Source organism: Helianthus annuus, chromosome 9 (assembly GCF_002127325.2).
Source record: "Helianthus annuus cultivar XRQ/B chromosome 9, HanXRQr2.0-SUNRISE, whole genome shotgun sequence".
NCBI lineage: Eukaryota > Viridiplantae > Streptophyta > Magnoliopsida > Asterales > Asteraceae > Helianthus > Helianthus annuus.
The window spans coordinates 54,601,721-54,613,884 of record NC_035441.2 but is presented as its reverse complement, the minus strand read 5'-3'; the positions used below and the strand labels follow the sequence as shown (position 1 = coordinate 54,613,884).

The 12,164-nt window shown below is 35.7% G+C and overlaps 1 long non-coding RNA gene across 3 annotated transcripts; it reads left to right on the top strand.

Annotated features, from left to right (window-relative positions):
* Nucleotides 1-320: 320 nt before the first annotated feature.
* Nucleotides 321-4,017, top strand: LOC110877787. 3 transcript variants are annotated; one of them, XR_004866256.1, is made up of 3 exons: nucleotides 321-538; nucleotides 840-2,635; nucleotides 2,757-4,017. It is a non-coding gene; the product is annotated as an uncharacterized LOC110877787 (long non-coding RNA). The 3 variants fall into 3 exon arrangements; XR_004866255.1 differs by having other exon boundaries at nucleotides 321-2,635; nucleotides 2,757-2,795; nucleotides 2,897-4,017; XR_004866254.1 differs by having other exon boundaries at nucleotides 321-2,635.
* Nucleotides 4,018-12,164: the final 8,147 nt, after the last annotated feature.

The window sequence follows — 12,164 nt, the reverse complement described above, 5'->3', positions numbered from 1 at the left end:
GTGACTATTGTATAACAGTTAAAAAACTTTAGCCACACTTTTTGAAAAAAAATGTGACATTTACTTGCCAGCCTAGCCAGAGCCCGAAAAATATGGCCAAATGTGACCTACAGCCACAGTATTTGTGTAATTTTTTTAATTCATGTAATGAAAACACATCTTTTCAAAACCTTTAGTCACATTTTTAATAAAAAAAGTGACAATCACTAGTCACACTAAAAAAATGTGACCAAATATTACTAACTGCGATAGTAAGTTTTATTGATGTGGCTAAAATACAATACATATATAGTCACTTCGGGATTTGTGTGACCAAATAGTAGTTTTTGTTAGCCTCTTCTAAAATTTTATACGTGGCTGAAAGTTACAAATCGTCTTGAACATAAACCCTCCATCTCCCTATTGGAACCCTAATGGCCTAATCCATCATCTTTCTGCCATACGTTCACCTTCAGCGCTTAGCCAACTTTGAGAAAAAAAATTGATAATATCCAATTTCCACAGTTCATCAACATCGATTGAAGCTCATCTTGGTTTGGTAGGTGATTTGCACCAAAATTTTGAGAAAAAAATGAGGAAATTAGGTTATAGAAATCTTATAACCAAAATTTATGGTTATGAATTTAGTTCTTCGTATGTGGTTATGTTGGTTTTTCTGAATTTGGTGTGGCCTGGTCAAATTACTCTTAAGTTTGAAAATTAGGGCTTGATTTGGCTCACTATTGATATGATGTTACTTGTTTAACTAAACCGTGGTTTATGAAATTTTCAATTTCGTTGTTACCTATGCTATATAAAATCTGAGGATTATTATTTTGCTGTGTTTAATTTTCATGCAGTTTCAGGATCTTGTTAGAAGTTGGGTGTTCATGGTTTGGTTTCAAACCGGTCATTGGTTTGGTTCGCGATCTATTTAAAAAATTCAAACTGTATCAAACGGTTTGGTATATGGTTTATACTGAAAACCGGGCGAAGAAAACCAGATTTACCGTAAGATTTAAGCATATATTTAAGTTTTTAGATAATTCATATCGAATATATTTAATTATTGCTTAATGCAAATAAATCTATTCTAAATGACTTAATTGAAGTACAGTGCATTATATTAGCTTAAAATAAAAATGGGCTTAATAAACATATTGTTGCTCTCAATCTACCATCAGGTATTTGTGCACATTGTATTACTATAACCCTCAATGAGCAATTCTTTGGCTCAGCACAAAATCGGTTAGGGCGAGTTGACTCAAAGCACTTCTTTTAGGATACAATATACAGAAGTAACTTAAGTATAAGTTTTTTTTTTCATCAAGGTCACCAAACTATTATGATAGTTTTAGAGGCCATCTAAGTATCAGTTTGTTTTCGTTTATTGTAATTCTGTTGCCAAGAAATCGTAATTAGTTAAAGCTCTTGACACCTGTAGAGTTCTAAAAATGACAAAAATGCTCATGATCGTACTTAAAAGAATCAAGTTTACATGAATTGACAACGCATATTTGACTAGATTTAGGGACGTGGCATGTAAGAGATCACCAAGAAAATGAAAAAAATGCTCATGATGTTACACCTTGTTGGCAGGTATATATTTATGTCTGGTTTGTATTGTAAATAGCATTGATATAAAATATTTTCTTACTACGAAGGGAAGGATCTGCTAAAGATGTTCACATCACTTATTATATTATATTGCTGAAAACTTGGATGTTTTATATGGTTTTGCAGCTCTTCTCAGATACTATTCCCAAGACCTCAGAGAATTTTCGGGCACTTTATGCGTGTAAGATCAGGCCTGGCCCAATGGAGGGGCGGGGTGGGCGATCGCCGAAGGCCCACTCTCCCGAGGGGCCGGGGATGTTTTGATAAAAATATATATTGGTTTAAATAGTCCATTCAACTCATACATTCGCATACCATACAATAAAATGTTTGTAGTCTAGTTGGAAATACCATCTCGAAACACTGCATAGGTCTTTGCTTCGAGACCCAGCAGTGGCGTTTTTATTTTTTTATGCATGGTAGATTCCTTATTAAGTGAGGATAGATTCACTAAGATTTGGCCCATAAGTGTAAACTGAAGTATAAAAATATATACATATTCATTATTGGTGTGACCTTTTTTTTTAACTTTATTTAGCATCATGTATATATTTCTTTGTTTTTAATGTCTTTCATACTCTCTATAAATAGTAGTTTCAAGTTCAAATTTGTTGACGAGCCAAGCTCGAGTTGGCTCGGTAGGGGCCCGTCTTTTTACTCTCCTAGGCCCCGAAAATTTTAAAGATTCTCAGGGACGGCCCTGGGTAAGATGTACTCATGTACACCAATTACTTTAATAAATTATACATTGTTAGTTTATTTTCTACCTAGTTCTTTGATTCTTTCTACTCCTATAAGTCTTGGTGGTCTGTCTTTTAGTCGGCTATGCTTGTTTACACTGTAGGATACACGATTGATGGTCACTACTGCTTTTCTTGTGATGTAGTTTTAAGGTTGTACTTATTGGGTACTTGGTTACATATCCTCACACAATTTTGTAGATATCATACAAGTCTAGCTTTATGCAATGAATTTCTAATATAGTTACACTAATTTCTGGTATCTGTTTTGCAGGGTTGTGATTTTTTTAAATGTGATGGTATGTACATTTTTGCCTCTTGACTTTTTTTTTTATCATGTTCTTATTTTATTACCTTCAGGTCAAAAAAGTTGTATAGGATTATCGCATAAGTATGAACATTTCTGATATATATTTGCAGGAAGTCATGGAGAGAGCATAGATGGTGGGAAATTTCCAGGTGAGAATTAAGTCTTGTATTTGTTTCAATTTTGATTGTGTTGATATGGTCGCAGTGGTTGTGGAATTTCATTTAATTGTTCCAAATGGACTGTTGAAAAGTGATGGCTAGGTGATCGGAGTCGCGGCTGGATTTCAAATATGGTCAACATCTGGTTATAGTTGATAGGTAAATGCAGTCAAAAGATAAGTCAGATAAAGTCAACTGTCATGTGCGTAAACGGTTATACTATCATTAAGTTGGATGACACTGAAGGTAATTAGTTTAATATCATTAAGTCATAATATTCGAATGAGCCGAGCTTAAATGAGCTCAAGATCCCGAGCCTAAAAAAGCAAGCTCGTTTACTAAACGAGCCCGAGCTTCACTTATAGAGCTCGAGCCGGCTCGCGAGCCTATAGTTTATATAAGTTTTTATTACTATATTAAATATATATATTTAAATAATAATACTAATAATAATAAAGTTATGAAAAAATAACTAAATTATATATAAATAATAATAATTAATATAAATTAACTAACAAATAGAAAACGAGCTGAGCTCGAACTTGAACAATACCCACGAGCTGAGCTCAAGATTATAAAACAAAGCTCGAATTGAATCGAGTTCTCATAAGTTAAATGGGCTCGGCTCGGCTCGGCTTGTTTGCACCCTGGCCGGAAGGAAGGTATATAAAGCTGTATTTCAGTATGCATATTCTTATAAGTTTGTACTTATAATTTAATGTATTCTCAACCAGGATTCAAAAGTGTCGCCTAATGAAGACGTCTTCTAGAGAAGAGCTATGCTCACCCAAATTACAAAAAAAGGTTGGTCGAAATGAGCAAAACAGAGCAGGTTGTTCATGCCATGCGACCAGGAGCACCTCAACGTGTCATAAAATCACTTTTCATCTTGGAATGGAGAAATCTAGCAGATCATGAAAAAAAAGACAAAAAAAAAAAAATTACTATAGGTCAGCATGGTGATGTATGCATACGAAGGGGTGAACTTGTATTTGTGATTTGTATCCTTGCCTTGTATTTTTTTTCTTACAATAGTTGTATAGATAGTTGTTCCAGTGATAGAGTGGGACTTGTATTTTGAACACGTCAAAGTGTTCCAATTAGATAGTATTTAAGTTGTTTAAAATTTGTTCTTAGAATATATGTAGAGTGATAATAATTCATTACATTTTGGCGTGTTTGACCGGTTTCAGTTTAAAATGCTATATTATTACCTGTGAGTTTTTTACTGATGTAGTGCAGCTTTCAAAAGATTAATCAAAACTAGTGCCTCAGAAAACATTTCACAATTGATGCAAATGCCATTATAAATGGCGAATTTTCCGAAGTTGTAGGCTGTGCGCAGCTTTTGCAGGGTTAAGGCAGGCTTTTTCAGGACCAATTGCAGACCAATCATTGCCCAGGAACTTTCAGATGTTAAATCATTGAATGGCCCTGCACTTCGCCATTACAAATGGCGAAAACTTTTATATCTCTGCACTTTGCCATTTTGAATGGCGATTTTTGAAAACAAATTGACGTTAAATCACTCTAGTTTATTAAATTGGAACCAGTCCCAACCCGCTTGCACATGGAAAGGCGTTACTTGCGACCCCAGCGGCATCACCGTCCTCTACCTCCGCTTATCTGGAAGAACACTAAACGGAAAAATACCACCCAACACAATCGAGAAGTTAACCAGCCTCCGGGTGCTGTACCTCATAACGGTCTCTCTGGCGAGATCCCTTCTGATTTATCCGTTCTCGTCCGTCATCTGTCATCTATCTGGTAATGGCATTTTCCAGCAGAATTTCGTCCATTTCTGCATGTTGCCAGCAGTTTTCGCCATTGATAATGGCATTTTCCAGCTATTCGCCATTCATAATGGACATTTCTGCATGTTGCCAGCAGTTTTCGCCATTGATAATGGCATTTTCCACACTTAAAAATAAAACTTTATGTGGCTTTACATCACTTTTAGCCACATCATCCTTATTTTGTTTTTTTATGTGACGGAATGATAAGATCTGTAATATGCAAAATGAATATGTGTAGCCAAAGGTTAGATGATAGTCACACTTAAAATTATAAAGTTTTATGTGGCTTAACATAATCATTAGCCACTATAGTTAATTTGTTTTTTATGTGACAGAATGATAGCAAGCGTAATGAGAAAAGTAAATTATATATGACCAAAGGTTATCCAATAGCCACACTTAAAAGCACAAAACTTCATGTAGCTTTACATAAACATTAGCCACACATCGTCACTTTATTGTTTTTTGTGTGACGGAATGATAGCATACGTCATGTGAAAAGAAAAAAAACTGTGACCAAAGATTAAATAATAGTCACACTTAAAATTACAAGTTTATGTGTGACTAAAGGTTAGACAATAGTCACATTTGAAATTACAAACTTGTTTTGTGTGTCTAGAAATGGATTTTAGCCACACTTATAGTAAACTCATGTTACTAAATAATAGAAACGACCACACTTACAGTGAGTTTATGTGGCCATTACTACCATTTAGCCATACTTAATGAATGAAATGCTTGATTACAACAACTCTTTTTGCCATATTTTTTTTAAATTGATGTGGCTAAAACAAACTTTTAAGTGACCATATAATAGAAACGACCACATTTACAGTAAATTCATGTGGCTGTTGCTAACCTTTAGCCACACTTATCGTACTAAATGTCTGATTCCATCAAGAAATGGTGGTGCCCTTTAGCCACACTTTTAAGTTGATACGGTCACTAAACGTGAATGTGGCCGTATGATACCTACGATGACTCGACCTTTGGTCACACTTGAGTTTAAAAAAAGTGTGGCAAAAGGCGTATGGTCACACTTTTTTTGTGTGGCCGTAAGCCTTTTTTGACGTAGTGGATTTAGATTTTTCACATTAGAATGTCCTGAACGACGATGCCACAGCATAGCATTGTGCTCAGAGATTTTGGTAAACAAACAGACAACACCTTTAGTGGGAGGTTTATTCATGTCAATGACATAAGCGTCGCCTTTTCGTTCAGATTTTAACAAAAGCCATTCATCAGGAATGACCATTCCTAGTTTCAAAATAAGACAGTGTTTATCAGTGAAGTGAGTTGAGTAACCGTTGTTGCAAATTTGAGCAACACTTAGTAGACTGTGCTTCAACTCAGGAACATAGTTGGCGTCTTTGAAACAGAGATCACCATTCTTGACTGTGCCTCTTTTTGTGGTCTTTCCTTTCTCGCCACCCGCAAAGGCAACATATCCTCCACTAAATTCTTAAAGTCAGAAAGTTGGGATAGATCGCCAGTCATATGCCTGGAACAACCACTGTCAATGACCCAAAGTCGAATAACAGCCCTCCATAGCCGTTCCTACACATTATGCGGGATTAGTTAGATTTTGGTACCCAAGCCATAGTTGTAGTGGGTACATCCTGTTCATTAAAATATATGACTTGCATCCAAATCAACTTTTCTTTATAGTAGATAGGTTTATTATTGATGCGCGATGATTTAGGAGAGTTGTCTGGAACATGATTCTTGGGTTTCCAAACTTGCCTAGAACTCTCCAATCTCTTGGATGCTTTAGGCGAATCAGAAAAAGAGTTTGGAATTTAATTGTTTCTTTTCATTTTAAATTGTTTAGATTTGTTCCAGTCTCCATCAGAGGGCTTCAATATGGAATTCAGCTTCCTAACAGGTTTAGAGTTTGAAGTCTTCTCCTGTTTTGAAAGTTTGACATTCCCTTTTGGAGCCTTCTGATGCTCTCCCCTTTTGAGTTTATCAGGACGATGCTGACAATTTCTTGCAATGTGTCCAGCAATTCCACACGTGTAACATATTTGTCGTTTCACATGTGGTTTTGCTTGACATCCATCAGTCTTTGCAGAACCTGAGGGCTTGTGTGGTTCCTGAGATGCAAACGAGACTTGTTTAGCCGTATCTTTAGAAACAGAATGACATTTAATTGGCTTGTTTGATCTTGATTTTGGAGGAACATATTTACCTTCATTTCCTCTTTTAGTTTGTTTTACCAATAGATTTTTAGACTTGTCAACTTTATTAGGCAAAACAAATGAATTCAAATCCACACAAATAGAACCAAAATAAATGTCAGAACATTCATCGCTCTTTAAAACAGAGCCGACACAATCCAAAGCATTAGAAGAAATTGAAACATTGTTTGACTTTTCAGAAATTAAAGAATTGTTTTTCTGAATTTTATTTTTCAAAACTTTAAAAGCAACGTCATCCTCATCATCTCCATCTACCCAATCTTCAATAATTACTTGGTCTGCATTTGAAGCAACAGGGTTAGTATCATTAATTTTCTCACAAACAGTGTCACTTGATGCTGCAGAATTGCTCTCAGCCTCTTGTGACACAATTGGTTCAGAAGGATCAGAATTATTTTCCTTTGAACAGTCAGCAGGGGCTCCTGTGGTTTCATTACCATCTAACTCAACAGAGGCTCCTGATGTTGTTTTTGATTCTTCTTTGATCGAATTTGAATCAACTGTTTCAGATGATTCATTTGTTGATTCCACTGAAGCAACTGACTCTGAATTACCACAGTCAGTCTTTTCATAGGAGTCACATGTTGAATCAGATGAAGTTGATGATTCAGTCTGAGATGCCTCTGCTTCCTCAGATGATGCGTTGTTGACAATAGATGACTCATCCATTTCTGATTTCTCAGAAGTGGCTGACTCAGAATTATCACACGATGTATCACATGGAAAAACAGATTAACTTTGTTTGCCATTTTTAAATTCTTTCATAAACTCAGTCAAACCTTTTAACATGGCAAATTCAATGTTGTCTACATTAACTCTAGGCGCTCTTTCCTCAGGCTCTTGTGTTGCTGAATTATTTTCAAAAGATTGTTGTGACTCACACGACTCTTCCTTTTCCAATACTTGAAAATGTTTATCAACACTTACATTTTTCTCAAAGTTTAGGGTTTCAGTGTGATTTAAAACATTTTCTGATTTAACAAATGTTTGCTTATAAGCCTGCTTTTCTAAGATGACTTCAGTATTATCAGGCCTAGTGATTTTTATCTTTCGAGGCTTGACAGGCTCTGGCTTCCTATCCTCTGGTTTTCCATATTCCATCTTGGGTAAATTGTCTATATCCTCTTCAGTCATTGGAATTGAGGAATAGTTGTGGTTGTATGGTGGAGGTATGCATACAAAACCCAACCCTTTATTCCTCATTTCCTTTTTGCTATACTTTAACTGTTGATTTATCATTTTCTTGACTTTTTCGCTTGAAACATCAAACTTTTTAAAATTAAATTCAGTATTTTTGAAAGTTGATTTTAAGTCGTTTAATTCAACAGTTAATTTTTCAGATAGCTCCTTGAAGTGGAGATATCAACAGTTCGCTTCGCTTAGATCACTATGCAACTTTCGAATATCGCCTTTTTGTGCCTCCACCATATCCTTATACCCATCTGTAGGACCGGTTTTGACGCCGTTCGATTGCGTAACGAACGTTCGACGTGCGGAATCCGTGAACGTGCGTGACCGAACACACGATAACGTACTAGAAACGTGAATCCATTGCTAGATATGACAAATACGGTACAAGATTCACATGTATAATGATTTTCTCTCTCTAGACTTTCTCTCTCTAAACTTGGATCACCAAAGGTACAAATGAGAGCTAAAGTCTTCCAAAAGTCTTCCAAGCCTTACAACTTATGACATAACTCTCCTATTTATATGTTATTGGAATTAATGAGATTTCTCATTAATTACCAAAATGACACCTTGCTAATTTTATCTACTTGTGACATTATGAGCTTGATTTCTTCCGGCTTTTCACTACGACACGAATTGACGAAGGCGATAGACAATAAATGCATCAACAAACTCCCCCTTGGATATTGCCGCAGTCAATTCGTAGTTAAACTTGTAGTGGCTTGTCTTTCTTTAACTAAGACTCGAACGAGGATGTAGTCGACAGACAACTGCACCAACAGACTCCCCCTTGAATGTTGACGGAATCTTCAGTGAGAGTCTTCAAACATTAACAGCTCTTCACTCTTAATCGGTCTTCTTCAGGAACTCTTCCTGGAATTATGTACCCGGATCTTTCTCTGGCTCTAACTTTCATCAGACTCCCCCTATCATCATGCTGGGATCGCCGTCTGGAAATCGTTATCACCATCGAAATCAATTCCTGGCTTTATCAGTCTAACCTTCTTCTCAGGTTCTGATGTATCTCCTGGCTTTTTGTAGCAACAGGATCAGAAACCTGCACAACTCAAACAATCTATCACAAACAAACACAATAAGAACAAACAATATTGTGATTCAACTAACTGAATCAACTAAACATTTGAGAATCTTTCACATTTAAAATTTAACAAAATTTGAAACTTTAACAAAATTTGAAACATTTCAAATTCTGATTCAACATTTCAAACCAATTAACCAATCCAACTGTTCATCTTATTTAGCTTTTGAGATTTTGAATATCAGCTTTTCACCATCAGTTGTCGAAAATCTTTTTGGATTTTTTTAATAATATGAAACATAGGTGCAAAAACAAAAATTAAATGCAGAAATGAAATATGTACAAATATATTTTTATGAGTTCGTGCAAGAGTATCATATCAGCTGCTGACTAGACACTAGCACCGTTAAGCTGTTATTTCATTTTAAGCTTTTAAACAGTTCGCGTTGATTGTCGATATATTGATCCACTTAAATTCTCACAAAATGTTCAACCTGTTCGGGATACAGATTTAGTGTTTTAGAACTTAAACATCTACATGTGTCCCACCTCAGTATATACTCCCGTATCCAGACCCCAGTATTCAGTCTTACAGGTGAGTATACCACAGCTGATATCTGTAAAGGGGTTATGTGCGAGGCCGTGAGAGCTCAGGTCGATACTTCCGTATATGCAGAGAGATGACGGCTTCGACTTTAAGGTGGGTCCCCTTTAGAGGATCTTTTATTACAACAGCAAAGATTATCAATTTTATTGTTTAATCAAATTGCTGAGGGCGAGCTTGTATTTCAAAGCTTTTTGCAGAAAGTATTATTCGAGGACTAGGTCAGTACTTCCATATAGCAGAAGTCCCGGAATAATACCCCAGATATCACTGAGCATAAAGACCTAGTATCTCAGAATACGGGACCTTTCAAACAGGATTTCAGGGGTTACCTATATATCCTGGAGGTGTTCCCCACGTAGACGTAAGTGAAATTTATGTTTATATCCCAAACTGATCTACTAATTCTGTGAAAACCTATCGACACATCTTTAGCGAGACTGCTTAATTGCATTTATACATTACAAATCTTTAGCGTACTGTGCCAGTCTAGCTGATGTACTATCATTTCCCCTATTCGCACCAAAACTCATTTTTGATTTTTCAATGTTTTTGACATTTTCAAATTTTCTATTTTTTAAAAAATTTTTACTCCCCCTAAAATCAAAATATGTTTCAATTTTGATTTTCTGGGAAAATTTGAAACAGACTGTACAAATTTCACAACATGATGAGAATCACTTCAATTCTCCATCCACTTGGCATAAACAATCAGAACTCCCCCTCACAACAAACTATTTTCCCATTGTGATTTCAAAACACTTAAGTTTGTTTTAATCAAAATGGGTTTTCCGGAAAAATTAGTTTGTATACCAAACATTTGTAGATACGGGGTTACTTCATCACCTTGTTTTCTTCCTCCACATGACAGATTTAACAAATTCAGTTTTAGATCTCAAACACCACTTGTAGAAAATCAAGTACAACTTAATGTCCCTGATTTACCACATGTAAAACGAAAAATCACCAAAGTGAAATTTCTCAAGAAATGTGCCGATTCATGTTCCATGCTTACCAACCTAGGAACTCCGGCAAGTCAGGTTTTTCTATTTGAACAGATTCACCCAAGCCTGACGGTCCTTGGGTGATTTCGAATTCTTATTCAACAATGGTGGAAAATTTGCATCATCTATTGTTAAATCTGAATTCTCCTTTTTTACCTCAACCAATGGCTCCTCTGGTTTTGACAAACCAGAATCATTGCCCGCAGGTGGCTTGTCTGACTTTAACTTGTCAGATTCATCGTCGACCATTTTCTTCTTCCTCTTTTCCTCTTTCGTCCTCAGATTTGTATCTGATGAATTCATCTTGTATGGCTTTGCAGCCGAGGAAGTTGATTCATCAGAACTCTTATTCTTTCCAACGGATGAACCCGAGGACAAAATCTTCTCGAGATATTCTCTCGCCTTCTTCCTCTTTTTCCTCAGTCTGTCTTTCTGCCCCTGTGAAAGTTTAACTTTCTTTTCTTGACTTGTCTGATCTTGAACTTTAGGTTTTAGAACCTTCTGTTCATGGGGCTTGACTTTGACTGGAATCTTTGCCAATTTCTGAGACTTAGCCCTCAATCTTTCATTCGATCTCCTTGGGCAATCTCTAGCAATGTGACCTTTGATCTGACAATCATAGCATCTTCTGGTCTCATAATTCCAATTCCGGCAGTTAACAGCAATGTGTCCTTGATAACCGCATCGGTAACACACTCTGTTATCGTACCGTATACCACCTTCACACCAAACGCTCAGATCATAGCATTGTCTGGCTTGGTGATATTCCTTCCTCATGTTTATTGCTGGATTTGACTTTTCTGCACTGTGGTTTGACCTGCACCACTTATTACCAACACTTTTTGAGTTTTCATTTTTTATTTTTGTAATTTTTCATTACGATTGGATAATCGATCTGATGAACTTTTATTATCTTTTTGTTTTTGTTCCACTTTCTTCTTCAAAGGTTTTTGCTTAGAGCATTCTCCCTTTTCAGTCGGTTGTAGAACAGTTTTCTGAAATTTTTCTTTCAATTTCAAAAACAATTTTTGTTTTTCTATTTTTTCATTTACATCATCAGATTTCTCATCGCAATCTTCAACTTTGACATTGTCAAAGTTTGTGACATCGTCACTTATTGGAACTGAATTGATGGGTTTTTGACAGGGAAAATTAAAACTGTCTGATGCAGTCATAAAACCTATCAATTTCTTCTCAAGTTCATCAATCTTGTTTCTTGAATTCTCAGCTTCGTTTTCAAGTTGAGATATTCTAACAAGATGAGACTTGATTGAATTTTCATTCTCATTCTTCACGTTTTCAAGAACAGACTTTTCATTTTCCAAAGCTTTTATCTGTTCCTGAAATTTCGTTTCATTAGCTTTCAAATTCTTATTTTCAAGCTTTATCCAGAAATCCAAATCTTCTGAAGATTTCTGTTTGCTTTCAAGCTCTTTTTCCAACTCTTTGATTTTCTTTTTAGCACATTCACCTTCTTTTTCCAATTTTATAATTTTCTAAGGATGGGAATTTATCATTTTCTGTT